At 41.0% G+C, this 27326-nt stretch overlaps 1 long non-coding RNA gene across 1 annotated transcript; it reads right to left on the bottom strand.

The window, feature by feature from the left end:
* Window positions 1-1494: 1494 nt before the first annotated feature.
* LOC148216675 (uncharacterized) lies at window positions 1495-27246 on the bottom strand. The gene is made up of 3 exons (XR_015794804.1): window positions 24974-27246; window positions 15665-15800; window positions 1495-6093 (listed from the first exon to the last, which is right to left on the bottom strand). It is a non-coding gene; the product is annotated as an uncharacterized LOC148216675 (long non-coding RNA).
* Between the last annotated feature and the right edge of the window lie 80 nt (window positions 27247-27326).

A 27326-nucleotide genomic window follows, 5' to 3' on the forward strand; every position in this document is an offset into this window, starting at 1 on the left:
ATGGGAGTTATTCATGCCTTTCTTATTTTCTTTTTGTTAAACAATCAAATCTGTTAATACAACAAATTCTGGTATTCTTTGTGTATCCATATCAATCTTCTAAAACTTGGATTTGTCAGTAGCTAAAAAAAAAACAATTAGAAAGGTTTTAAGCGGGAATGGTAGTTAACATTGCTAGATGCCTCCATTATTTTTTTTAAAAATCAGTTTCAAATTAGTAGTTTATTGGGGGTGGGAGAGTTCATCTCAGCAACATGGGTTTGGACACTTTTTTAAAAATCTAAGGATACCTTTTCTGCTAGTTTACATTTTCACTTTCTGAAGACACTTGAACATAGGACCGACTTATCTGTGATGAGCATATGCTATGACTGGATACATGAAAAGGGCATGGGCTTAACCATTCCTGTTTGGTTTTACAGATTTTGTTCTTCCAAGTCTGGCCCTCTGTAGCCCTCCTTTTCTTTGGTGACATTCGTTTTGCATGTATTCATTCTCCCTCACACAAATTGCTCATGCTTTTTGTTTTTGTTCTCTTCTCCACATTATATATCATGGTACAAGAGAATGGCTTGGGCCACTGAGACCCCCACAGCTAAGGGTATGATGTCCTTGATAGAAGTTTTTGCCCTCCAAGACCACTTTCTGATAATAGCATTTATGTGGCTCTGGAACAGGCATGGCCAAATCTTTCCCCTCAGATTGTTGGCTTGTATCCTGCAGTAGTGCACAACCATGATGGTTGGGATTTCCATCCCATGAAACTAAGTCAGCAGAGTTTTAAATGGTAAAGGTTGGAGTTTCATTGGTGTGAAGTCTGTGATAAGCTGCTGAAAACATTGGATGAGCAATCTGGGAAATATGCCATGATTGTTTTGTACGTATAGTTGAAACTCTGTCACAGTAGAAACGAAAATCTGGTATGTCTGCTTTCCATGAGCAGGATGTGTGTGTGTGTGTGCTTGCTCCAGTCTAGCCCCTTGTGCTAAAGACAAACCGAATAAGTTTGTAATCACTTTCAGCTGTATTTATTCTTGAAAAAACTTTAAAAATAACTGTTACCACATATCACCTGGGAGGAAAAGATCTTAATATAGCCTACCGTGCACAATCCCATCTCCCGTTAATAGTATATAATTCTTGACCCATGTGCTAGGATCATCACATTGGGGAGGGGGGAAAGGAAGAGGAAAAATTGTAAAATACTTGAATGAGAGCCTGTATGATAAACAGTAATATTATTCAGAGTATCTGCTTTATAGGCTGATGTGACTCATTATTCTAGTAGTGCTTTAGTCCTTTGTAATTTGTGGTAATTATGCTTTTTCCTTTTTAATACAAAAATGTATAAAAATAAAAACCTCAAAAGACTAGGTAGTTTCATTTTCATTTCTTTGAGAATATGTTCACCGTTCTCAGCCCACTGTGGAAATCCAATCCTATCTTCCATCCTATCTGATTGTATTTTCCATAGGGTAAGACAACTTGATGCAGTGTTGTCAGGTAAAAAATAAGGCTTAATATTAAGCCAGTATTAATAGCTGTTCTGTGTTGAATGTCCCATTGTACCTTTGCTGCAGAATGAGTCTTGACTGCCAGAGTTCAGTTATTTTCAAAACAGTTAAAAATTTGTGGCCAGCTGGAGACCCACACAACTCTTGAGAAATAATGTTGGTGAAAAGTGGTAACAAGAAACAGCATTTCAGATTGTTCAGAACAAAAGAAATACCAGTATACCAGCTTCCTGGTGAAGATAGCAGCAATAAGTCCTAACCAGCAACAAAGAAAAGAGCGCGCTACTCCAAATTTGATTCTGTCTCCAACAAGCAAGTATGAATTCTTACCAGGAAATTGTGATGAGTAGGATGAAGAGGTAGGACTAATGTTTCAAACTGAAAGATGAAATGAATCCTGAAGGGTCTAGTGAAACCTGTATATATTATTCGTGAGCTAATAGAAGAGCCATGTGACTGGAGGAGAGCAAATCTCCTTGCCATTAACAAAGAGGATCCAGGGAACTAAACAGCCTGACATAAATACATGGGAAGATTCTAGAAGAAAGTCAGTTTGTAAGATCCTAAGCTACTAATTACTAGGAACCATTCATGGATTTGTTGAGAACAAGTCTTCCCAAAAGTCCCCAAATTAAGAACAAGTTCAGTTTCCAAGGTCTGTCCTTAAGTCAAATTTGTATGTAAGCCAGAACAGTATTATTGCATAATACTGTATAAGTATTGTGTAATGAACTCAAACCATTGTATATTTAACTCGAATTTTGCTACAAAAGGCTCTTCTTAACTATGGGTCATCTGTAAACTGGCTGTTCTTAACCCAGGGACTGCCTGCATATAGAGTGAAAATACAAGAGAAGAAGGAAGGAGGGGAAAAAATATATTGATTTGGAAAATATAAATATTACATAATAATTTACAAAGTATCTCTGGTTCGATCAGGTAACTTAATAGATTGTAGGACATCATTTATTATTTATTAAACAAATTTATATGACTGCCCAACTCTCACATGGTGACTCTGGGTGGCTTGCAGAATTAAAACCCATAATACAAAAACCAATGAAACCCCATCCCCCACCCCCCTGGCAGCAACAAACATTTGATTGGCTCCGTATCACCCTGGGGTCCCCGGGCCTGCTGACAAAACCACGTCTTCAGGGCCTTCTGGAAAAGTATCAAGGTGGGGGCCGGTCTTATCTCCGGGGGAATGATATCCCAGAGGGAGGGAGCCACCATGGACAAGGCCCTATTTCTCGGTCCCACTAGATGGATCTCCCTCATTGAAGGGACCTGCAACATCCCCTGCCTCCCCGATCTGGTGGGCCAGGTAGATGCACCTGGGGAAAGGCAGCCCTTCAGATAACCTGGCCCCAAGCCATGTAGGGCTTTAAAGGGGATAACCAGCACCTTGAATTGGACCCAGAAGCAAATTGGCAACCAATGCAGCTCCCGCAAAAGAGGTGACAGATGTGCAAATCTAGGCCTGTGTATAACCATGCGGGCCACTGCATTTTGAACCAACTGAAGCTTCCAGATACTCCTCAAGGGCAGCCCCATGTAAAGCGTGTTACGATAGTCCAAACAGGAGGTTACTAGGGTGTGGGTGACTGTGAGAAGGGCATGTTGGTCCAGGAATGGGCGTAACTGGCGCACAACTTGCAGTTGCGCAAAGGCCCTCCTGGCCATGACTGCCACCTGCTCCTTGAGCAGGAGTCACGAGACCAGGAGAACCTCCAGATTATGCACCAGGTCTGTCTGGGGTAGTGCCTCCCCATCCAAGACCAAAGACAGTAATTCTCCTGAGACCAAAGAGCCCCAAACCCAAAGCCACTCTATTACCAGGGTTCAGCTTCAACCTGTTGTTCCCCTTCCAGACCTCAGCAGCCTCTAGGCACCGAGAAAGGGTGGTCACAGCATCACATCATGGGTAGAGATGTACAACTGAGTACCATCTGCATACTGATGATATCTCACCCCATAGTGGCAGATGATCTCACCCAGAAGCTTTGTGTAGATGTTAAACAGGAGCAGGGAAAGCACTGACCCTTGCAGAACCCCACAAAGCAGGGGCCACAGGCTGGACCTCTCACCCCCAATCAGCACTGACTGAGAATGGCCTCAGAGGAAGGAAGTGAACCAGGACAACCCAGTGAACCAACCCCTGAAGCTGGGCCAGAAGGATACCATGGTCGATGGTATTGAAAGCCACAGAGAGGTCAAGTAGATCAAGGATGGATGTACTATCCCCATTCCACTCCTGCCAGAGATCATCGAAAAGCACAACCAATGCCATTTCTGTCCCATATCCAGGCCTGAATCCTGACTGAAAGGGGTCCAGATAATCCATTTCATTCAGAATCCTTTGGAGCTGCAGCACAACCACCTTCTCAACAATCTTCCCCAAAAAGTGAAGGTTGGAGACAGGATGAAAATTGGGGTGGGATCTAGCGGTGGCTTCTTAAAAAGGGGGTGAACCACAGCCGCCTTCAGAGATGCATTAACCACCACCAATATCCACCCACACATCACCTCCCTGGAGGCCTTCATCAATCAGGAGGGATCTAAAACACTGATGGCCATGCTCTCATTCCCTAGGATCCTATCCGCTTCCACAGGAGCAACGGTCAAACCGTTCCCAGATTGGGCAAGAACTTACCTCAGGCATCTCCACTGGATCAGCATCCATGCCAACATCCAACTGGGAACAAATCTGAGTGATTTTTATCTTCCAAAAAATCAGCAAATTCCTCAGCATGTCCCTGCAGGTAAACCTCTGAGTCCTCCTTCCCCAACAACAACAACAACAAAGAAGGCCACTGGGTGATTGCAGATGCAATTAGTGTGGAGAAGTATTTCCACTTTGCCTCATGAATTGGCATGAGGTAGGCTTTAATAGCAGCTCTTACCCGTGTTTGGTCGAGTTCGTTCTTCATTTCCCGTCAGCAACATTCTAGACATCTCTTGATTTCATCCCTCTCAGTTCCTCCGTATACCATGGGGCACAATGAGCTCCACGGGAGAGGAGAGGCTGTATGGGCACAATCCTGTCTAAGGCCTCAGTTACCCTCCTATTCCAGGCAGCAACTAGGGTCCCAGCAAGACTACGCAGCAGATCCACAGTAATAACACCCAGCTCCCTCTGAAACCCATTCAGGTCCATTAGTTGCCAGGGGCAGACTAATCTAATAGGCCCTGCCTCCCTTCAGAGGAGTATGGCCCTAGGGAAGCTCATAGCCACCAAGGAGTGATCTGATCATGACAAGAGGACCAAAGATAGGTCCACCAATTAATTCCAAATCACATAATGCAAGAACACCAAATCAGGTTTGTGACCACTATTCCTAGTTGGGCCCTGGATGACTTGGGACTGGCCCATGGAAGTCATGGTTTCCAACCCCACTCCCAGAGGAGGAAGGTTGAAGTCCCCCAGAACCATACGCCTGGGAAACTCCACTGCCAACCCCGCAATGAGATCTAGGAGTTCAGGCAGGGTGGCTGTTATGCAGTAGGGAGGCTGGTAGCAGCAATCCCAACTGGTCCCTAGAGCCCAATCTAAGAAAAAGGTCTCACAACTGGGCACTTGTGGAGTGACTCCCCTGGTAGCCATCAGAGATTTTCGGATAACAACTGCCACACCACCTCCCCTGCCCTGTAGTCAAGGCTGGTGCCAAACTCAAAAACTAGCCGGGCACATTTCTGAGAGAGGAACCCCTCCCTCCAGTGCCAGCCATGTCTCAGTGACGCATTCCAGATAAGCTTTCTCTGTGATAATCAAGTTAGCAATAAGGGGTGCCTTATTACAGACTGATCTGTCATTTAAGAGCAGCAGCCTAAAACCCGGGCCTCTGCTGATCATCTGAATGGGTCGAGCTCAGGGGGCTGGAACACGAAATCGGTACAAGACATCAAGATTGCATTGCCCACAAGCAGCCTGCCCCCCGACTCCCACCATATTTCCTCTTACCTGACACCACCAAAATACACTATTCACCCTGCCAATCACTCTGTCCCCCATTCTCAGATCTCTCAGTCTAAAGGGAACCCCATCACCACCAGCCAAGATACAATCGGGGTAGAGGTAAAACCCAACAGGGCTATAGCACATACAGTATCTTGATTTTAGCAGTGCTGGACAGAGTACCCTATAACATTCTGATTAGCAAGCCCACTAAGAGTGGGTTGTAGGGTATGATAGTTAAGTGGATATGTAAGTGGCTCAAACTATCATACTCAAAAGCAATGTTCATTTGTACTTTCTCATCAAACAGGAGAGAAATCTCAAATGGAGCACCATGAGATTCTGCCCTGTATCCTCTTTCAATGGCATGGAGGAAGAAGGGAAGGTGGACTTGCCTTGACAACACAAAATGACAGCTAATACCCACAGAATTAAAAACTCTGCAAAAGTAAGAGAAATAGATTGAAAATAACTTCATATATTCATGCATACCCATCATGCTATTCCCCTCTAGGTTAAACAACATTATGCTGAATGGAGAAAAGGAATGAAAAATAGTAAGCCAAAGAAATTAAAGATTCACATGTTTATTTATTTGTACAATTTAGAGACAGTCTGACTCTGCTAGCAATAATAAAGGAAAACAGATCACATACTGTATATCCGGAGGAAAAACCATACATATCAAGCAAAAGAAGAAACCACCCTACTCCAAGGCCTGGGAGAATAGCCTGGTTTTCAAAGACTTTCAGAACATCATCAGGGTGGGAACCATGCAGATCTCTGCGGGGCTGCTATTCCACTTGTTAGATAAAAAGAAACAGCTGAAGCTACTTTACACCAACATATTTCACTATAACTTTCTATACCTCTCTACCTCTGCAAATCATCCTTTCTTTCATCATGTCCATATGTTATCTTTCACTTTTTGAACTTATCTCTTTTTTAGGATCTTATCAATTTCATTCAACCATTATTTTCATGGTCTTCCTCTTTCTCTTGACCCACCCACTTCCCCTTCATATATTTCTTTTATAAGATTGTAAATCTTGTCTTATCATACTTCATTCTTACTGGTCATTCAGTTTTTTAATTTGGTCTGCATTTATTTTGTATATATTACTCGATCTTCTCTCTTATTTTACCTTGCACAAGAACCCCACTCTCATGGCATTTAAAGAATCAAATAATCTTAGAAAGTCAGATTGTTGGAGCTTCCGGTGGCAATGGCGGGTTGAACATGTCTCTTCTTTGAGATCTGCTCAAAGGGACCATCAGCACAGCAGTTAAGGCTCAGGCAGGTCCCCTTGAGCCTGAAGATTTTTTCAGAGTCAAGAACACCTGAAATTGACCATATGTCCTCTGGACAGCTGTTCCTGGCAAGGAGATCATGAAGTGGAAGTTTTTGTGATCCCTGGTGAGTGAGCAGCTGGGAGGTGGGATTTCTATCCAGTTCCAAGCTACACCGAAGCCAAAATTCAAACAGACTCTAGATCCAACCATCCATTTCTTAATTTTTATAGATTACAGAGGGCTATTTCCTCTTGGCAATTATAGGTATTTCAAGGGAATATTGATTTTTTTTAACTGTTTGCTTATTGGTTTCACCTAAAAAAGCAAAGAGTACTGGAGTTTGAATTATTGTGGACTCTTAAAGAAACAAACAAAAAGATTCTTTTTTTCTTCTACTTTTTTATTAGTAATTTTTTATTAGATTCTTTTTGGTGAATCTGCCTTTGATGTATTTTGCTGGGCTTTATGCATCTACGTGAGAAAGTTGTCCTTTTTTATCTACTCTGCGTTGATTGGGGCAGTTTGTATAAACAAGCTAATGGAAAATTTCTGGAGTTTTTTTTTCTTTCTGGTGATATTATCTTTGACTAATCCACTACCTGAAAGTTTCTTTTGGTGGATTTCTTTTTCATTGGCAATTTTATGGTCATATTGATTTAAAAATGGCATCCAAAAGATCTTATAGAAGTGCCTCTGCAGATTTTGATTTTTTGAGGCAGATGTTTGAAGACTTTTCAGCTAAAGTTGTACAGACTATAGATGTCAGATGTGAAACAATAGAACAAAAACTGGATACAAAAATAGAGAAGATGGATGGAAAGAGGTGGGTTAGGTCTTCCAGATTTAAAGTTATACTTTGATGCCTGCTGTCTGGTATAGATGAAAGAATGGATGGCTTTACAAAATAAGGTTATTGGAATTAGACGGAAATGAGTTAAGATTTGGATAGCATGGATATTTATGGTATGACAAAGTGAAAGCTAATATTGATTTTAAGTATCACTTTATCAGATGTTCTATAATGAGAAACTAGAATAGATATAAGGTAAGATTATCTCCAAAACCTTCTCTGTGGTTGTCACCCCAGGAAGCTTTTTATAGAAGAGAAATTACAGTTAAGCAACCATGGTTGATGCACACAACTTTGTTATCTTTTTTGTGAAGGAGGACCTAATCTGAAGAAGAGAGAAGAATTAGAATCGGAAGGTTTTGTTTGCCAATGGTTTACATATGCACAGTTGCTGGAACAATTTAAACTAGATAAGAAAAGCTATGAATTTACCACTGAGAACACTGAGTTTGAATATGTTTTGTGTACTAATGATGAACATCTTATTGCTAAAATGTATAAGTTTTTGTTAAAGATGAATTTGGAAGATGAATATGTTAAAAATTGTATGGTTAAATGGGCAAAAAACCTTGGATATAACGTAACGTTAGAACAGTGGAAAAATATGTGGAATAAAGGGTTAAAGTTCACTCTCAATTATACGTTGAAAGGAAATTTCTATAAAATGATGTACTGTTGGTATTTGACACCAGATAAATTGTCAAAGATGTATGAAGGAACCTCAAATGTTTGTTGGAAATGTAATCTATGTGAAGGTACATTCTATCACTTATGGTGGACTTGTGAAAAGGCTAAGAAATATTGGAATATGATATGTATTTTGATTCAAAAAATTTTGAAAATAGACTTGCAATTGAAACCAGAGATTTTTCTTTTAGGTATGATGGATAAACAAATGGAAAGACAACACAGAAACTTATTTCGTTATATGGTAGCTGCAGCGAGACTCTTTTACACACAAAAATGGAAGGATTTACAAATACCTACTGCTGAAGAATGGATATTGAAAGTAATGGAATTGGTGGAGATGGTGAAACTCACCACTCTCTTCAAAGACAGGGCACTGTCTAACTTTGTCTCTAACTGGAAAGCACTCTTAGACTTTTTGCTTGATACTCAAAAAAATCCAACTTTGATTTTGGGATTTGCTGATTGATGTTATACTTATAGAAATATCTTGTACTAATTATATGTATTATCCAAACAGATTGATTTTAGGAATCTTTTTGAATATTAGATTAAAAACTATTTTTTACTATGTAAACTTTTAGATATTAGAGTAAGAGGTGAATATATTTTGTATCTACACCTGTACCAAGGAAAGTCAGAAGCTACTCTTTCTTTCTTATGCCCCCTCTCCTTCCCCCCTTCTTTCCCCCCTTTTTTCCCCTCCTTTTTCTTTATTTTTCTGTATTTTAACTTTTTTTGAAAATATAATAAAATTTTTATATATATATTTATATATATATAAATAAATAAATAAATAAATAAATAAATATAAAAAAAAATAAAAGAAAGTCAGGAGATTGTTGTGTTAAACAACTGCATTAAAACAACTTGTCTGCTCATGAGATCAGAGAAAGGCCATTAGACAATAAAGTCTCAACCATGATGTACAGAAGTATTTTGGTTTTAAAGGGGAAATAGTTTTGTTGTAGTAGTTTTATAACCCAATATGTTTCTTCTCAACAAGTCTTGATAAAGAAAACTCTTAATTGTTCATGGAGGAATCACTTTCCATTTATGCAGCAGCCAAAGACCCTCACAGAATGTAAGAGTTGGAAGATCATTTAAGAGCTAGTTTGGTCTAGTGGTGAAGGCATCAGACTAGAAACCATGAGACCTGAGTTCTAGTCCCACCTTAGGCACAAAGCTAGCTGAGTGACCTTGGGCCAGTCCCTCTCTCTCAGCCCTAGGAAGGAGCTAATGGCAAACCACTTCTGAAAATCCTTGCCAAGAAAACTGCACTCAAAAAACAGACTCAAAGGTGTACACACAAACACACACACACAAAAGAAGACCATTTAGTATAACCCTCTGCCCAATGCAGGAATCCACTACTACAGGATTCCTAATATCCAGACTTTATTTAAATGTATTCATTATTTATTACTCAAATTTATAAACCACCCAACTCATAACAATTGTGGATGTCATACAAGATAAAAACAAATACAAAAATATAATACAAATAAAAGGTATTCACCCAGAGAATAACATACCAAACATATCAATAAAAATCCCATAGTGGCACATACTTCCTAACCTAGTACTGGAGGAAAAGTCAGGTCTTCAAGGCCCATTTAAAGAAGAGCAAGGTTCAGACAACTCAAATTTGGAATATTCCAGAGGACAGGTACCATGTAAGAGAAGGCGAGTTTTCTAAGTCCATCAGAGACACTGCTTTAAAGATGGATTTGGAACATGCCCACTCCGTCAGATTTTACTGGACAGGCAGAAACAATGAGAAAAAAGCCACGGGCTATGTCCTAAAAGGCTTTATAGGTCACAGTCAGCACATTCATTTGCACCTGGAAGCTTACTGGAAACCAGTGCAGCTTGCATAGCAGAGCTGTTATGTGGCATATTGAACTGTTTTCAAGATTTTGTTGTTCTGCTTTACTGCAATAAAAAACATCCCTGGAATCCCTGCCTTGTCTGTTTCTTGACCTGACATCAAAGGATTGATATCAATCTTCAAAGCTTGTCCAAGTTTCTATTATGCTTTACAAAAATGGGGGAGGGGGGCATTATTTTAAGTTTCTTTCTCATGCTTCCCTCTTTCTCAGGATTGTATAACAAGTCCTCCCTTAACAGCTTTCTGATTCCTTCCCCAACATCAGTTCTATGTCTAAAGCCCTTGATACCCACCCATTCAAGGCCAATGAGTAAGGCCTCAGTCAAATTGCCCACCAGATCCCCAGGACAAATCCCAAGGTCCCTCTGGAACCCATCTGGGTCCTTTAGTTGCCTGGGGTGGGCCAATCTAAAGGGCCCAAACTCTGTGGGGAAGGACAGCACTAGCCAGCTGAAAAGCAATCAGAGTGATCTGACCCTAGAAAGGACTGATGGTAATTTTCAGATTAGTCACCACTTCCCTGAGACAAAAAACAGTACTAATGTGTGACCCCAAGTATGAGTCAGGCCCTCAATAATCTGGGCTAAATCTAAGGTTGCCATGATGGCCCTGAACTCCTGAGCCACTCCAGACTCAAGAGCACATTAGGGCAGATTAAAGTCTCCAAAACCTAACAGCCTTGGAGACTACTGCTAACCCTCCAATGGAATCGAGCAACTCAGGCAGGGAAGTCCCTGAGCAGCAGGGAAGCCAATGCAATAGCAACAAACGCAATGGATCCTAGAGACCAACTTTAAGCACAGAATCTCCCATCCAATTACCTGAAAACCATTAAAGCTTCTCAGAAGACTGCCTCTCTCAAAACAGCTGATTCCATTCTGCTTTTACATGAGGAAATGTTTCTTAATGTCCAACCAAAATCTACTGGTTTGTAATTTAAATCCATTATTACTTGTCTTGTCTTCTAGAACTACTCTGAACAATTTGCCTTATCCTCTACATGACTTTCAGATACCTGAAAACAGCTATCATGGCTACTGTTTTCTGTGCTAAACTTATCCAGTATTGCCAGCCATTCCCTTACAAAATTTCCTTCCAGTCACCTTATCATCTTGGTATGCTGTCCTATGGAAGTGCTGCTGTTTCTCAATGTCCTTCCTAAAATAATGTGCCCAGAACTGGATGTAATATTCTGTGTGCGGTCTGCCCAGCACAGAGGTTCATCTGGCCCCAACTATGCCATCTTTCAGCAAGGCTCTACAAATCTGGCTTTTCAAACAGACCAGAGGCAAAGGCAATTGTGATCCCAACTTATGGAAGATGGGCTAATGGAAACTTACTGAAATTCACATTGTCTTACAATTTAAAAGAAAAGTTTTTTTAAAATGATGCATCATTGGTGTATGACAACAGAGAAATTTTCTAAGATGTATAAAGGTACTTCTAATCATTGTTGGAAATGTGAAAAACTTGAAGGGATATTTTATCATGCATGGTGGACTTGTGAAAAAGCAAAAAGTTATTGGATACAAATATATATATGGTGATGCAGAGAGCTCTAAAAATTAACTATCACTAACCAATAGATTCCTACAAAATAATAAGACCAACAACAATAATAATAATAGAGATGACACCAATTTGTATTTTCTGACCTTTCTGAAAATAACATAATCAAATTTAATGGAGAAATGCAACTTTTTTTTCCTTAGGAAACAAAAATCAAATGCAAAGATATAGGATGTGGAATAATTTTTTAAGTATTTTTAAAAAATTCTTGGAATTGCAAGCTGAAAACAAGTGAGCAATGTGATGTGGGTGGAAAAAAGGCACATGCAATTTTGGATTACATCAACAAAAGTATAGTTTTCAAATTATGGGAAGTAATTGTTACCCTTTATTCTGCTACTATGTACCACATTTGCACCACATTTTAAGAAAGCCTCAGACATTCTGGAAGAAATTAGAGAACAACAAGAATTGGATTGCATGAGAGTAAGGGAACTAGAAATGATAGAGTGAAGGAGCTGGGCATGTTTAGACTTGAGGAAATAGGCTAAGAAGGAATGATAGCACCCTTCAAAAGAACAAAAGAGTGACAACACTTTTAGTGGAACCATCTGAGAGACTGAAGGAACTGGGCACGTTTAAGCTTGATACAGTTGGCTTAGGGGGATTGATAGCACCCTTCAAAAAACAAAAGAACAAGAAATCGTTCAGCACTGAACCATCTGAGAGAAATGGTGGCCTCCCGTTCACTGCATGTCTTCATGCAGAGGCTATAAAGCTTTAAGAAGGAAATCAAATTCTTCCCCACCCTCCCACCCCCATGTCAGCAGGAAGTCAAAGTTTCCCATTTGTCTCACCCTACCATTGCTTATCTTAACAGCAATCAAGGCAAATTATTAAATTATAGTAAGAATGGGCTCACCCAAAAAGATTAACAACGTAGCAGGAAGAATCAAGAATCCTCCACCCCAGCCCAAAATTAAACAACTAAAGACCTAGCAGGAAGGGTCAACATTTCTTGAAGCTATAATTGAATCTTAAAAAGATTTCTTCCCAGAAGGGATCTACATTCCAGTTAGACAACACCTGATAAGGCAAACACAGGAAACCCCAGCTCAGTAGGGTGCCTGCCCTTAGAAGCTCCCTAGTCAATTTCACAGGCGATTGCTCTCTTTTGGAATCCTGGCTAATTACATTTTCTAAGAAATCCTAGAGGTCGGGCATCCCTTCACACCTTTTAAGGAACAGTAGTATCTTCCCTATAAAAGGAAGTCCTGGGGAAACCCTGAGTGCGGCCCCACAGCTGATCATCTTGTGTATCTGGCTCTCAGAAATAAAGTTTTCTCTCTTCTTCAAGCAACTGCCTGCTCGTTTATTCCCAGAGACGAACCTTGTAAGCTTACTTTCTAACAATGGTTTGATCTTCCATGTTCAGCCCGTGTGAAAAGGAAAGTACACCCTCTTTGAATTCTATGGTTTTATGTATCAGGACATAATAAAAATCATCTGGTCCTTAGCAGTTCTCAAAAGTAGGTAAATACAACCTCAGATGAACAACAACACATGACATATTACACCATGTCATCATTTATTTTACAAAAAGAAAGCCAAAATGGAGAAGCCATGTGTGAAAAACTAAGTACACCTTATGATTCAATAGCTTGTAGAACCAAGAACAGCAAGAACTTGAAGTAATCGTTTTCTGTATGACTTTATCAGTCTCTCACATCGTTGTGGAGGAATTTTGGCCCACTCTTCTTTACAAGATTGCTTCAGTTCATTGAGGTTTGCGGGCATTTGTTTATGCACAGCTCTCTTGAGGTCCCACCACAACATTTCTATCAGGTTGAGGTCTGGACTTTGACTGGGCCATTGCAACACCTTGATTCTTTTCCTTTTCAGCCATTCTGTTGTAAATTTGCTGGTGTGCCTGGGATCATTGTCCTGTTGCATGACCCAATGTCGGCCAAGCTTTAGCTGTCGGACAGATGGCCTCACATTTGACTCTAGAATACTTTGGTATACAGAGTTGTTCTTGGTCGACTCAATGACTGCAAGGTGCCCAGGTCCTGTGGCTGCAAAACAAGCCCAAATCATCATCCCTCCACCACCGTGCTTGACGGTTGGTATGTTTGTGCTGATATGCTGTGTTTGGTTTTCGCCAAACGTGGCCCTGTCCAAAGGACAGTGTTCCAGAAGTCTTGTGATTTGTTCAGATGCAACTTTGTAAACCTAAGCTGTGCTGCCATGTTCTTTTTAGAGAGAAGAGGCTTTCTCTTGGCAACCCTTCCAAACAAACCATACTTGTTCAGTCTTTTTCTAATTGTAATATCATGAACTTGAACATTTCACATGCTGAGGCCTGTAGAGTCTGAGATGTAACTCTTGGATTTTTTGCATTTTCTCTGAGCATTGCATGGTCTGACCTTGGGGTGAATTTGCTGGGACGTCCACTCCTGGGAAGATTGGCAACTGTCTTGAATGTTTTCCACTTGTGAATTATCTTCCTCACTGTAGAATGATGGACTTACAATTGTTTGGAAATGGCCTTATAACCCTTCCCAGATTGATGGGCAGCAACAGTTGTTTCTCTAAGATCGTTGCTGATGTCTTTACTCTTTGGCATTGTGTTAACACACACCTCAATGCTCGAGACCAGCAAACTCCTAAAACTTCAGCTTTTACAGAGGTAATCACACTTGCTGATGATCAATTGATCAAGGGCATTTGATTAGCAGCACCTGGCTGCTACTTAGCCTCTTCATACCTATGGAAGCAGTAAGGGTGTCCTTAGTTTTTCACATATGGCTTCTCCATTTTGGCTTTCTTTTTGTAAAATAAATGACATGGTGATTTATTTTGCTTGGAATGGAATATTACGCTGTGAAGTGATGGGAAGGGATTGCTGTTCATCTCCAAAGAGCCCTTGGGCACACAGAACTGGCATCAGAGAAAGTCCAAGGCGAGGGGCCCCATTTCTCTTGAGACACTCCACCAACCTTTCGGGCACATGGTTACCTCACAAGCATGCCATGGGATCAGTTTCCATTTCAGGGAGAAACAGGTCAGAATAAATTGCAGAAGCTATTGGGGCTTTGAAAGTACCTGTCAATAAGTTAATATGGAACATGTTCTTTACCAGTTGTATCCCTAGGTGCCAGGGTATATACAGACTTCCTTTTCTCACACATAAAGATGGACTGTAAAAAGCAGTATTTAGCATTTCTTTTCCACAATCCAAAAACAGCTCCATTTTTTCCCCTCCTCTTGTAGAATGGGAGAAAAAATCAATCGCTCTTTCTGAGACCCAGATACACAAGACAATCAGCTGTGGGGCTGCACTCAGGGTTTCCCCAGGACTTCCTTTTATAGGGAAGATACTACTGTTCCTTAAAAGATGTGAAGGGATGCCCACCCTCTAGGAATTGTTAGAAGAGGTAATTAGCCGGGATTCCAAGAGAGAGCTGGCTGGTGAAATTGACTAGGGAGATTTCTAAGGGCAGGCACCTTACTGAGCTGGGGTTTCCTGTGTTTGCCTTATCAGGTATTGTCTAACTGGAATGTAGATCCCTTCTGGGAAGAAATCTTTTTATGATTTCATTACGGCTTCAAGGAATGTTGGCCCTTCCTGCTAGCTCTTTAGTTATTTAATTTTGGGCTGGGGTGGAGGACTGATTCTTCCTGCTATGTTGTTAATCTTTTTTAGATGATCCTATTCTTACTATAATTTAATCATGTGCCTTGATTGTTAAGATAAACAATGGTAGGGTGAGACAAATGGGAAGCTTTGATTTCCTGCTGACATGGGGGGAAGAATTTGATTTCCTTCTCTCATACCATCAATGATTACTAGTCATTGAACTGAAGTCAGTGTTAGATTTTGCTTGCCGAATCAACAGCAATATGGTTCACAGTATTTTGACTTCCCCCTTGCCCTTGCCCCCAGACACTGCTAAGGATACAGGGCTTTGCCCTTCAGCAATTCAAATCAATTCACCAAATAAGATCATCCATTCATTTCCACCAAAGTATTGGTGCAGGGTCTCCCACTGAGTCTGCCAGAAGAAGCCAGATGCTCTCCAGAATTTCTGCAGGCGCCTGTAAAGCAATGCAAGCTTTCTTAGAAGAATCCTTCCTCTAAAACTGGCTGGGGAATTCTGGGAGTTGAAGTCCACATATCTTAAAGTTGCTAAGGTTGAGAAACACCGCTCTAATGTGTTAAGGTACAGCAACCATCCCCAAGGCAATGTTCTCCAACTGAGTTGGACCATAACTTCCAGATCCCCAGGTGGCATAGGCGCAGGATGAACTGCAGTGACACAGTGGACTTACCACGTGAGTGAATTCCCAGAAACAACAAACATGAACAGGTAAGAGCCCACGATCAAGGCTGTTACCTTCATTGAGTTGCAAAACTTCTACAGCTGAGAACGAGGAAGAACAATCTCCACATTCAACAAGAGGACAATAAAAAGCTACAGGAACACAAAACAGAGGATCACTGCAAACTATTAAGACAAAAATTAGTTCTATACTCTTCAAGAAAAGATGAGCCAGCAGCTACTTCTCACTGAAAAACTAAGCCACCGATCTTCCCCTGGAAAATTGCTCTATTGTTCTCCTTCTCCTTGAGTGTTTGGCTGTTTACAAAAAACAGTAACAACAGTATGTGGGGGAGGGCAAGAGGACCCCCCCCCAGCTGTGAGGGTGCTATTCCTTCCTTTTCTACTAAAAAAAAATTCACTTGACTGCAAGATTAGAAGGATAGCATGATGGCATTTCTACAACCAAATGCCGTTCAAAATAACTCTAACCATGGTTCTAGGCTGGCATGTAAGATCTTGGTGTGTGCAAGGAGAGTTTTAAAATTAGGTCAGTAAACATTGTGAGAGTGGCAGCTTTATCTACTTCTGTTCACAACATTCTGTAAACAACATCTTTCATCTGGAAATACAAACCATTTTTGAACACAAAGATTAGGATCCCCATTTAAGCAATCTTACTGATCTGGGTGAGGCCAACAAATTAAAACTCAATGCAAACATGACATAACAAGATGCAGAATTTTTTCTCCCATCTTTTAAAAATCCAGTGACATTTACAATTTTTTGTAATAATGGCTGGTGTGGGTCTTCCAGGCTGTGTGGCCGTGTTCTGGAAGTTTTGTTTCCTAACGTTTCGCCAGCACCTGTGACCGGCATCTTCAGAGTGCAGGAGCACAGACAGGAGCAGTTCTCTCTGTGCCCAGGGTGATGTGACCCTTTTGTGGGTATTTATAGAGATCCAAGGGGGGGGGAAGGGGGGATTGGGGGTGTGTGTTGGGTTACTGAGTGGCTGCTTGTTTTGGTGTCAGAATCTGTGTGTATCTTCCTGGGGATTAGGCAGGGTTTTTTCTTCTATTGAATTGTTAACGAGGGGCTGCTGGGGGTGATTAGCAAGTTCATTGTGTGAACTGTTCACATGTCCTGGTGGTTGAGCTGAGTTCGTTGACCTTTTGCAGGCTGTATTTTTCAGGATTGGTAGCCAGGTTTTGTGGATTTTTAGACTCTCCTCTTTTTTATTGAAACTGTGCTGGTGTTTGTGAATCTCAATGGCTTCCCGGTATAGCCTGGTATAGTGGCTGTTGGTGTTGTCCAGTATCTCTGTGTTTTCAAATAGGTTTTTGTGTCCAGTATGCTTGAGAGCATGTTCAGCTACTGCAGATTTTTCTGGTTGCTGTAGTCTGCAGTGTCTTTCATGTTCTTTTATCCTGGTATGGATGCTGTGTTTTGTGCTCCCGATGTATACTTGCCCGCAACTGCATGGTATGCGGTATACTCCTGCAGCGGTGAGGGGATCCCTTTTGTCTTTTGCTGATTTTAGCACTTCTTGTATTTTTCTGGTGGGTCTGAAGATTGTTTGGAAATTGTGTTTTTCCATCAGTTTTCCCATGCGGTCTGTGACCCCTTTGATATAGGGCAGAAATACTTTGTTGGTGGGTGGCTGTTTTTCTTCTTCAGTCGCATGTTGCTTTCTTGGTTTGATGGCTCTTTTTATTTCATTCTTGGAGTAGCCATTCGCTTGTAGGACCCAATTAAGGTGGTTAAGTTCAGAGTTTAGGAATTGGGTTTCGCAGATCCGATTGGCACGATCCATGAGGGTTTTGATAATGCCTCTTTTCTGACGTGGGTGGTGGTTGGAGTTTTTGTGTAGGTACCAGTCTGTGTGGGTGGATTTTCTGTAGACTTTGTATCCTAATTTGAGGTCTGGTTTGCGTATGACAAACCAACACCCTGACGAGGAGCTCCTCCCTTCACCCCAACGTACTTCAACGCATATGCAAGACAGAAGCCCTTACACCCAGACTATACGGACTCCCCAAAATCCACAAAGACTCGATCCCACTCAGACCCATCGTAACCGCCATTGGCTCCCCGACATATGAATTATCCAAACATCTGGCCACCCTTCTACAGACCCACGTTGGACAGACTCCAGCCCACATCAGAGACTCAGGACATTTCATTGACAAAATCAGCACCCTGAAACTCAACCCCACAGACAAACTGGTCAGCTTTGACGTGGTCTCCATGTTCACCAAGGTACCAGTGAGGGACACCCTGGCACTCATCAAACAGATCTTCCCAGAAGACATCATAGCCTTATTTCAGCACTGCCTAACAACCAGTTACTTCCTATGGGATAATGAGTACTACGAACACATGGACGGTGTCACCATGGGAAGCCCCCTGAACCCAGTCGTAGCAAATTTCTACATGGACAGTTTGAAAAACGGGCTTTAGAAACCGCACCCGTTACCCCAACAGTCTGGTTCCGATTTGTGGATGACACCTTCGCAATTTGGAGTCAGGATGAAGAGCTAGAGAAGTTCCTGAACCACCTAAACAGCGTCCACCCCAATATACAATTCACCATGGAAAAAGAAGTGGACGGCCAACTTCCATTTCTAGACACGTTGGTCATACGCAAACCAGACCTCAAATTAGGACACAAAGTCTACAGAAAATCCACTCACAGAGACCGGTATCTACACAAAAACTCCAACCACCACCCACGTCAGAAAAGAGGCATTATCAATACCCTCATGGATCGTGCCAATCGGATCTGCGAAACCCAATTCCTAAACTCTGAACTTAACCACCTTAATTGGGTCCTACAAGCGAATGGCTACTCCAAGAATGAAATAAAAAGAGCCATCAAACCAAGAAAGCAACATGCGACTGAAGAAGAAAAACAGCCACCCACCAACAAAGTATTTCTGCCCTATATCAAAGGGGTCACAGACCGCATGGGAAAACTGATGGAAAAACACAATTTCCAAACAATCTTCAGACCCACCAGAAAAATACAAGAAGTGCTAAAATCAGCAAAAGACAAAAGGGATCCCCTCACCGCCGCAGGAGTATACCGTATACCATGCAGTTGCGGGCAAGTATACATCGGGAGCACAAAACTCAGCATCCATACCAGGATAAAAGAACACGAAAGACACTGCAGACTACAGCAACCAGAAAAATCTGCAGTAGCTGAACATGCTCTCAAGCACACTGGACACAAAATCCTATTTGAAAACACAGAGATACTGGGCAACACCAACAGCCACTATACCAGGCTATACCGGGAAGCCATTGAGATTCACAAACACCAGCACAGTTTCAATAAAAAAGAGGAGAGTCTAAAAATCCACAAAACCTGGCTACCAATCCTGAAAAATACAGCCTGCAAAAGGTCAACGAACTCAGCTCAACCACCAGGACATGTGAACAGTTCACACAATGAACTTGCTAATCACCCCCAGCAGCCCCTCGTTAACAATTCAATAGAAGAAAAAACCCTGCCTAATCCCCAGGAAGATACACACAGATTCTGACACCAAAACAAGCAGCCACTCAGTAACCCAACACCCCCCCCAATCCCCCCTTCCCCCCCCCCCCTTGGATCTCTATAAATACCCACAAAAGGGTCACATCACCCTGGGCACAGAGAGAACTGCTCCTGTCTGTGCTCCTGCACTCTGAAGATGCCGGTCACAGGTGCTGGCGAAACGTTAGGAAACAAAACTTCCAGAACACGGCCACACAGCCCGGAAGACCCACACCAGCCATCATATGCCTGCCGTGAAAGCCTTCGACAATACATTTTGTAACAATCTCAATTGTTTCCAAGTTTGTTTTACTGGTTCTAATTCAAGAAGCTGATTTTAACCTATAAAGGCCTTCATAGCTTGGGACTACAGTGTCTAAAAAAATGCCTCTTCCCATATGCTCTTCCCACAACTGGGCCTTTTCAGTGATGGCTCCCTGTCTGTCCTGGTGTCTTTTGTCTTTCAGCACCAGCTAAAACATTTCTATTTGCAATAATAATGTGGCTGTGATTTTTAACCTTCCATTGTTGCTACTTTGTTATTTTATTCTGTTTTATATAATAGTTTCCTATATGCTTTAACTGTTGTGAACTATTGTTTAAATTACTGGGGTTTTTTTTAGTGTTAGCTGCTTTAAGGGTTTTTAATAAGTGGTACAGGTAGTCCTCATTTAGTGACCACAATTGGGACTGGCAACCTGGTTAAGCAAAGTGGTCACTAAGTGAAACCGTGACTATGCTTATGATCTTATTTCAGCTTTCCTTTGCTTTACAGACCTGCAAAGGTCATAAATGCAAAGATGGGTCACAAAGTTACTTTTTCAACACTGTTGTAACTATGAACAGTCACTAAACAAGGTAGTTGCTAAACGAGGACTACCTGTATGCATATAAATATATACTTAAGTATACTCAAGCAAATACAGTGGTACCTCTAGTTACGAACTTAATCCGTTCCGTGACTCTGGTTGCAACTCGAGTTGGTCGCAACTCGAGGTAAATTTTCCCATAAGGTTCAATGTAAATACGGTTAATCCGTTCCGCCCTCTGAATTTGGTTGCACCACGAGGCAAATTTCCCCATAAGGTTCAATGTAAATACGGCTAATCCGCCCTCCGAATTTGGTCGCACCACGAGGCAAATTTCCCCCATAAGGTTCAAAGTAAATACATATGGTTAAACAGTTCTGAAACATATGCATTTTATTTTTAAACTACAAAAACATGAAAATAGTCGAGATGGTTGACTTCACCATCTTGTACTCCAAGGCCAGATCAGTCACACGAATACCACGATCGTGCTTTTCTATAATGTCCTTCTTAAGTTCGATCATCACTTTTTTCTTCAAAGCCTTATTCTTGCCAAGCCTGCTCTGCATTTTCTTTGGAGCCATGCTGACAAGCACACCAAATACCTTCCAAACGCCACAAAACATACCACAAGCCTCACCGAACGTCCCCTTGCTACCACGATCTCGCCCACAGGAAGCCGCGACCGCGTGGCAGCAGGGAAAATGGCCGCGGATCCGGTTCGTAACTCGAGGCGGAGTTTGCAAGTCGAGGTAAATTTTTGGGGCCAGAGCTGGTTGTATCTCAAAAAATTCGTAAGGAGGGGCGTTCGTAACTCGAGGTACCACTGTACTTAAAAGTATATAAGAAATAACATTTATCTAAATTTTCAAAGTTCCTTTGTTCACTAGACTGCCTTTTATCAGCTTATATTGCATTAAGCTTTGAGTTAAAATACAACTATGTTATCTCAGAGAGTGATCAGAAAGCAAGGATCTCTGGGGTTGATCTCCTGGAGAAGAAAGCCCCATTGCACGAAAATTACACTGAAAAACAAGACTCTCCTTCATCCCATAATTAAAATTTGGATGGAGAATAATTTTCTTGCTCAGGTCTGCACTATTTTGGATCTCTGTTGTGATCCACGTTCCAAGAGACGTGGCTGTTATATTTCTTCAGTATGCTGCACTGAAAAAGGTATTCATCCTAATTTTATCTTTCTCAATATGTTCAGGGTCCCTTCTATCAAGTTTGAAGTTGGAGACAAAGCAGGTCAGAATAAACTTGAGTAACCCAGAGAGGGGCTGGTGAAGTACAAATCTTAGATTCTGGATGACCAGACTAAGAATCCTGCAGGTTCCTCAGACTTCAGCTAAGGTTTCCATAAGTCAGCCAACCACAGGAGTAAGTGGATCATCTCTTCTTTCCACCAGAACATGAGCAAACCAGTTGACTATTCCTGTGGAAGCAGGAAATAATCTAAAATTGATGAAATATATGACAAAAAAGGAAGAACAAATCAATCCAAGATTGTCCTGATATTTCCTGATTTATGTAGCCTGGAAGATTGGAGCCAAATAGCAAATGTCTTATTCAGAAATGATTATGGTTTCCTCCTGTGGCCACCAGCATTAGTAGTGAGGGTGGAGGACTCTGTACCAGACCTACAAGGTCTCGGAGCCCATTTATGCCTGAAATGCACCTACCTTTGCTGAGTCCTTTTCTATGAAAAAAGTAAGCATTCTCACTTGCTAGTTGCAAAGAATGTTCCATTTGAGATTAAACATAATTTTAAGAGATTGGCAAATTTTCCTCCTGACAGGAATTTGTTTGCATTCTGAAAATTTGCAATGAACTCTTGGGATATTTAATTCCAGAAACAGTGTATTCAGTTGGCAACATTCCTGCATTGCCCAGTGGTGCTAAACAACACAATGGGAGCCAAGTGAATACAGTATTCAGAAAAAATACGTTCACTCCAGCTCTGAACAAGTTTACATGGCAAGCAATATAATTAAAACTGCCATCTTGGAAGTACATATGTTCTTTGAGTACATATGTTCAACAATCCTGTGCAGGTTTATTCATAGTTTAGTGCTACTTATTCACTTTTAAAGTTGAGTAACCAGGATTTCAGCAATAATGTGAGCAGTAAGAACTTTTTCTATTTCTTTATCAAAACTGAATATTCTAAGATTTTCTCTCAATCATGCAGGTATTTTTATTCTTAAAATTTAGAAGATGAAAGATATGAAACAGCTATTCTCACATTATTTCACATTATTTTTCTGCATTCATTGTCCCACTCAGTAGGTTTTTTTACCTGTCTAATCGGCCTTAAGCAGACAGGTGATGGCCCTCCTGTTGTTTCAATGTAATAACATTTACAGTGGGGCAAAAAAGTATTTAGTCAGCCACCAATTGTGCAAGTTCTCCCACTTAAAAAGATGAGAGAGGCCTGTAATTTTCATCATAGGTATACCTCAACTATGAGAGACAAAATGGGGGGAAAAATCCAGAAAATCACATTGTCTGATTTTTAAAGAATTTATTTGCAAATCATGGTGGAAAATAAGTATTTGGTCACCTACAAACAAGCAAGATGTCTGGCTCTCACAGACCTGTAACTACTTCTTTAAGAGGCTCCTCTGTCCTCCACTCGTTACCTGTAGTAATGGCACCTGTTTGACCTTGTTATCAGTATAAAAGACCCCTGTCCACAACCTCAAACAGTCACACTCCAAACTCCACTATGGCCAAGACCAAAGAGCTGTTGAAGAACATCAGAAACAAAATTGTAGACCTGTACCAGGCTGGGAAGACTGAATCTGCAATAGGCAAGCAGCTTTGTGTGAAGAAATCAACTGTGGGAGCAATAATTAGAAAATGGAAGACATACAAGACCACTGATAATCTCCCTCGGTCTGGGGCTCCATGCAAGATCTCACCCCGTGGGGTCAAAATGATCACAAGAACGGTGAGCAAAAATCCCAGAACCACATGGGGGGACCTAGTGAATGACCTGCAGAGAGCTGGGACCAAAGTAACAAAGGCTACCATCAGTAACACACTACGCTGCCAGGAACTCAAATCCTGCAGTGCCAGATGTGTCCCCCTGCTTAAGCCAGTACATGTCCGGGCCCGTCTGAAGTTTGCTAGAGAGCATTTGGATGATCCAGAAGAGGATTGGGAGAATGTCATATGGTCAGATGAAACCAAAGTAGAATGTTTTGGTCTAAACTCAACTCGTCGTGTTTGGAGGAGAGAGAATGCTGAGTTGCATCCAAAGAGCACCATACCTACTGTGAAGCATGGGGATGGAAACATCATGCTTTGGGGCTGTTTTTCTGCAAAGGGACCAGGACAACTGATCCGTGTAAAGAAAAGAATGAATGGGGCCATGTATCGTGAGATTTTGAGTGAACACTTCCTTCCATCAGCAAGGGCACTGAAGATGAAACGTGGCTGGGTCTTTCAGCATGACAATGATCCCAAACACACCACCCGGGCAACGAAGGAGTGGCTTCGTAAGAAGCATTTCAAGGTCCTGGAGTGGCCTAGCCAGTCTCCAGATCTCAACCCCATGGAAAACCTTTGGAGGGAGTTGAAAGTCCGTGTCGCCCATCGACAGCCCCAAAACATCACTGCTCTAGAGGAGATCTGCATGGAGGAATGGGCCAAAATACCAGCAACAGTGTGTGAAAACCTTGTGAAGACTTACAGAAAACGTTTGACCTCTGTCATTGCCAACAAAGGATATATAACAAAGTATTGAGATGAACTTTTGATATTGACCAAATACTTATTTTCCACCATGATTTGCAAATAAATTCTTTAAAAATCAGACAATGTGATTTTCTGGATTTTTTTCCCCATTTTCTCTCTCATAGTTGAGGTATACCTATGATGAAAATTACAGGCCTCTCTCATCTTTTTAAGTGGGAGAACTTGCACAATTGGTGGCTGACTAAATACTTTTTTGCCCCACTGTAAGAGGGCTATTTCAGTAGCAGAAACATGATCATCTTTGGGTCATGCCATAGCCTAGGACTGATTCTCTTTTGCATGAGCAAAGAATGGCAGAAGGAAGCGGAGGAAAGAGTTTGCAGGAGAGGCAAGGGGAAGGGGGGGGCAGAAATAGAGGCAGGGGGAAGGGGGGAGTAAAGAGTTTGCTGCAGGAGAGGCAAAAGGGAAGGGGGAGAGTTTCCAGCTTTATTTTATTTTTCCATCACAAAAGTTTGTACATTTTAGCAATTACATGTTCATCATCCTCACACAATTGTATTTCAAATTCTGTCTTACTTTGCTCCATACCTTAAGTTTTTTATCCATTTTAAATCTTTCAGATAACTCTAAATGGGAAGACTATTGACAACTGTATCCTTCTGCTATTAATTGCTCTTTTAATTTGATCTTAAATTCCCCTTGATAGTTTTCCAATAAGTCCTGGTACGTCAACCATTTATATTAGTCTGCCAGTTCTCTTCTATGATATGCTTCATGAGCTGAGATCCATAAAGGTATTTTCAGGCACAACCTGGGTTTATATCTATTCCATATTCTCAATAAGGCATGTCTAATAAAATTTTAAAGTTCACATTAATGTTAACTGTATCATACCATAAATATCCATGTCATCCAAATCTCAGGTTGTGACCCTCTAACTGTAAAAGTCTCTTGTTTCTCAGCAACATCCATTCTTTCACCCAGACCAAACAAGCTGCAAAATACAATTTCAAACCCAGTAAACCCAATCCTCCTCTTTCCTTTACATCTTGTCACACTTTATAGAATAGAACAGAATAGAATAGAATAGAATAGAAATCTTTATTGTCATTGTACAACTTGTACAACGAAATTAATGCCACCCCAATGCAGCTTTAAAAATATAAAAACCATAAAACACATAACACACATAAAACACATATATTTAACTTGTGGTTTTTTTCCCTTGCCATATAAATTTAGATATATCTTTTTGCCATTGTTTAAATGGTACATCTGTTGTCAAAACAGGTATTTTTACTGTAAACTGCCCAGAGTCACCTCACAGTGAGATGGACGGTGACAAATTTGAAATATAAATAAATAAATAAAATTTTCTGAAACAAAAACATCATTCTTGGCAAAACATTCATTTTTATCACAGAAATTCTCCCCAACAGTGACAATTTTAATTTCTCCCATCTTAACATGTCCTTAATTTCAGTCCATGTCTTAATTATTTTGAAATAACATACAATTCATATTTGTCACAGTAATACCCAAGTATTTTATTTTTTTCTCAGTCTTAAAACCAGTTTTCTCCATCAGTTCTATTTGATCTTCTAATTTCATATTTTTGTTAACATCTTTGTCGCCTGATTATTAATCTTGAAATCTGCTAATGTACCAAAGTCCTTTAATTTTCCCATTAATGCTTCTACTCCCTCTGGTGAGTCTTTTAAAATTAACACCAAGTCATCTGCAAATGCCCTTAATTTATAAGTTTCTTTTTTAATCCTAATTCCCACAATTCTCTGATCTTGTCTTATGTCTCTATTCAATACCAAAATGAACAAAAGTGGGGACAGTGGACATCCTTGTCTTGTCTCTTTGAATCTCACAAGGTTTTGTTAGTTCTCCATTAACAATTATTTATGCTGAGAAGTATAAATCAACCTCACCCATTTAATAAAATTATCTCCAAGGTTCATATGTCCCAGAACTCTAAACAACAACAACAAAAAAATCAATTCAAATTCTCAATTATTTTCTATAGATAAATTTCATTTCCTCCCTGGGAAGGTTCATTTATGCTCCAAAACACTTTTGCTTTTGAATCCAAAGCACTGCATACTCCTAATCTGCATAAGTTGTTTGAAAGCATACCCACATAATTAAAAGGTAAATTGGAGTAATACAGAGTGACTTATGGGCGGAGGGGGATAGAGAGGATGACAGGTTGGTGCTTTGTAACAGAATATCCCCCATTACAGCTACTTGATGAGCAGCAAGCCACACCATCCAGATGCCATTTTGTGAGCACGACCACTATATGTCCTCAAAATTGCTAATTACCAACCCAAAAAGTTTGAGGGCTCTGAGTTGAATTTTATTCTATGAACCTGAAATAAAGCCCATCAGGATTTAAAAGGGCTTGCTTCATTGTAAGGTTGCCTTTTTTTTGTTTGTTTTGGTGTCTTCAAGTCAGTTTTTGGCTCCTGGTGACTGCTTGGCAAGTCCCTGCAGGTTTCTTGGCAAGGTTTTTAGGAAGCGGTTTGCCCTTGCCTCCTTCCTGGGGCTGAGAGAGTGACTGGCCCAAGGTCACCCAGTTGGCTTCATGCCCAAGGCATGACTAGAACTCATGGTCTCCGGATTTCTAGCCTGGTGCCTTAACCGCTAAGACCAAACTGGCTCTCAGAATTGACATAATTTTATGCAATTACTTCAGAAAGTCTAGGTAGGATTTACTTCTAAGTGAGTTTTACTTCTGTTTTAAAATAGACTTTAAAATAAATTTACTAGGGTTTATAATTAACGAAACGTATGGAATGACAGCTAGACACAGAATCCAACTGCCCGTGTGTTTAAAATGGGCACACAGCCCAATCCTCTCTCCCCGGGATAAGCCCCCACGAATTCAGTGGAGCTTGTAATATTCCCAAACTTGGGTGAAAACAGCTTTAACTGCTGCCCTAGTTTACCAGAAGAGGAAACCGCTCACTTCCATAGCTTTCCTGGATGCGAAGAAGATCGCTTTCGTTGCTACCTTATTAGGTACACGCTAAGCAGGTACATGCTAAGCAAACCCCGAGAGCTACTGAGTGCAAAGATCTATCAGCATTGCGTAGCCCGTATATGAGACTCACGCAACATGCAAACGTGACCATAATTGGCGCTTTTCACTGGTTGAATAAACACATGTCAGAGCAGCGCGCGGAGTAGAACCGCCACTGGGCGGCCACCCTGGCTATGCGCATGAGCAACACAG

Source organism: Python bivittatus, unplaced genomic scaffold (assembly GCF_059951505.1).
Source record: "Python bivittatus isolate LINGU-HERP-01145 unplaced genomic scaffold, Pbiv_v1 ctg000080_np1212, whole genome shotgun sequence".
Lineage (NCBI taxonomy): Eukaryota > Metazoa > Chordata > Lepidosauria > Squamata > Pythonidae > Python > Python bivittatus.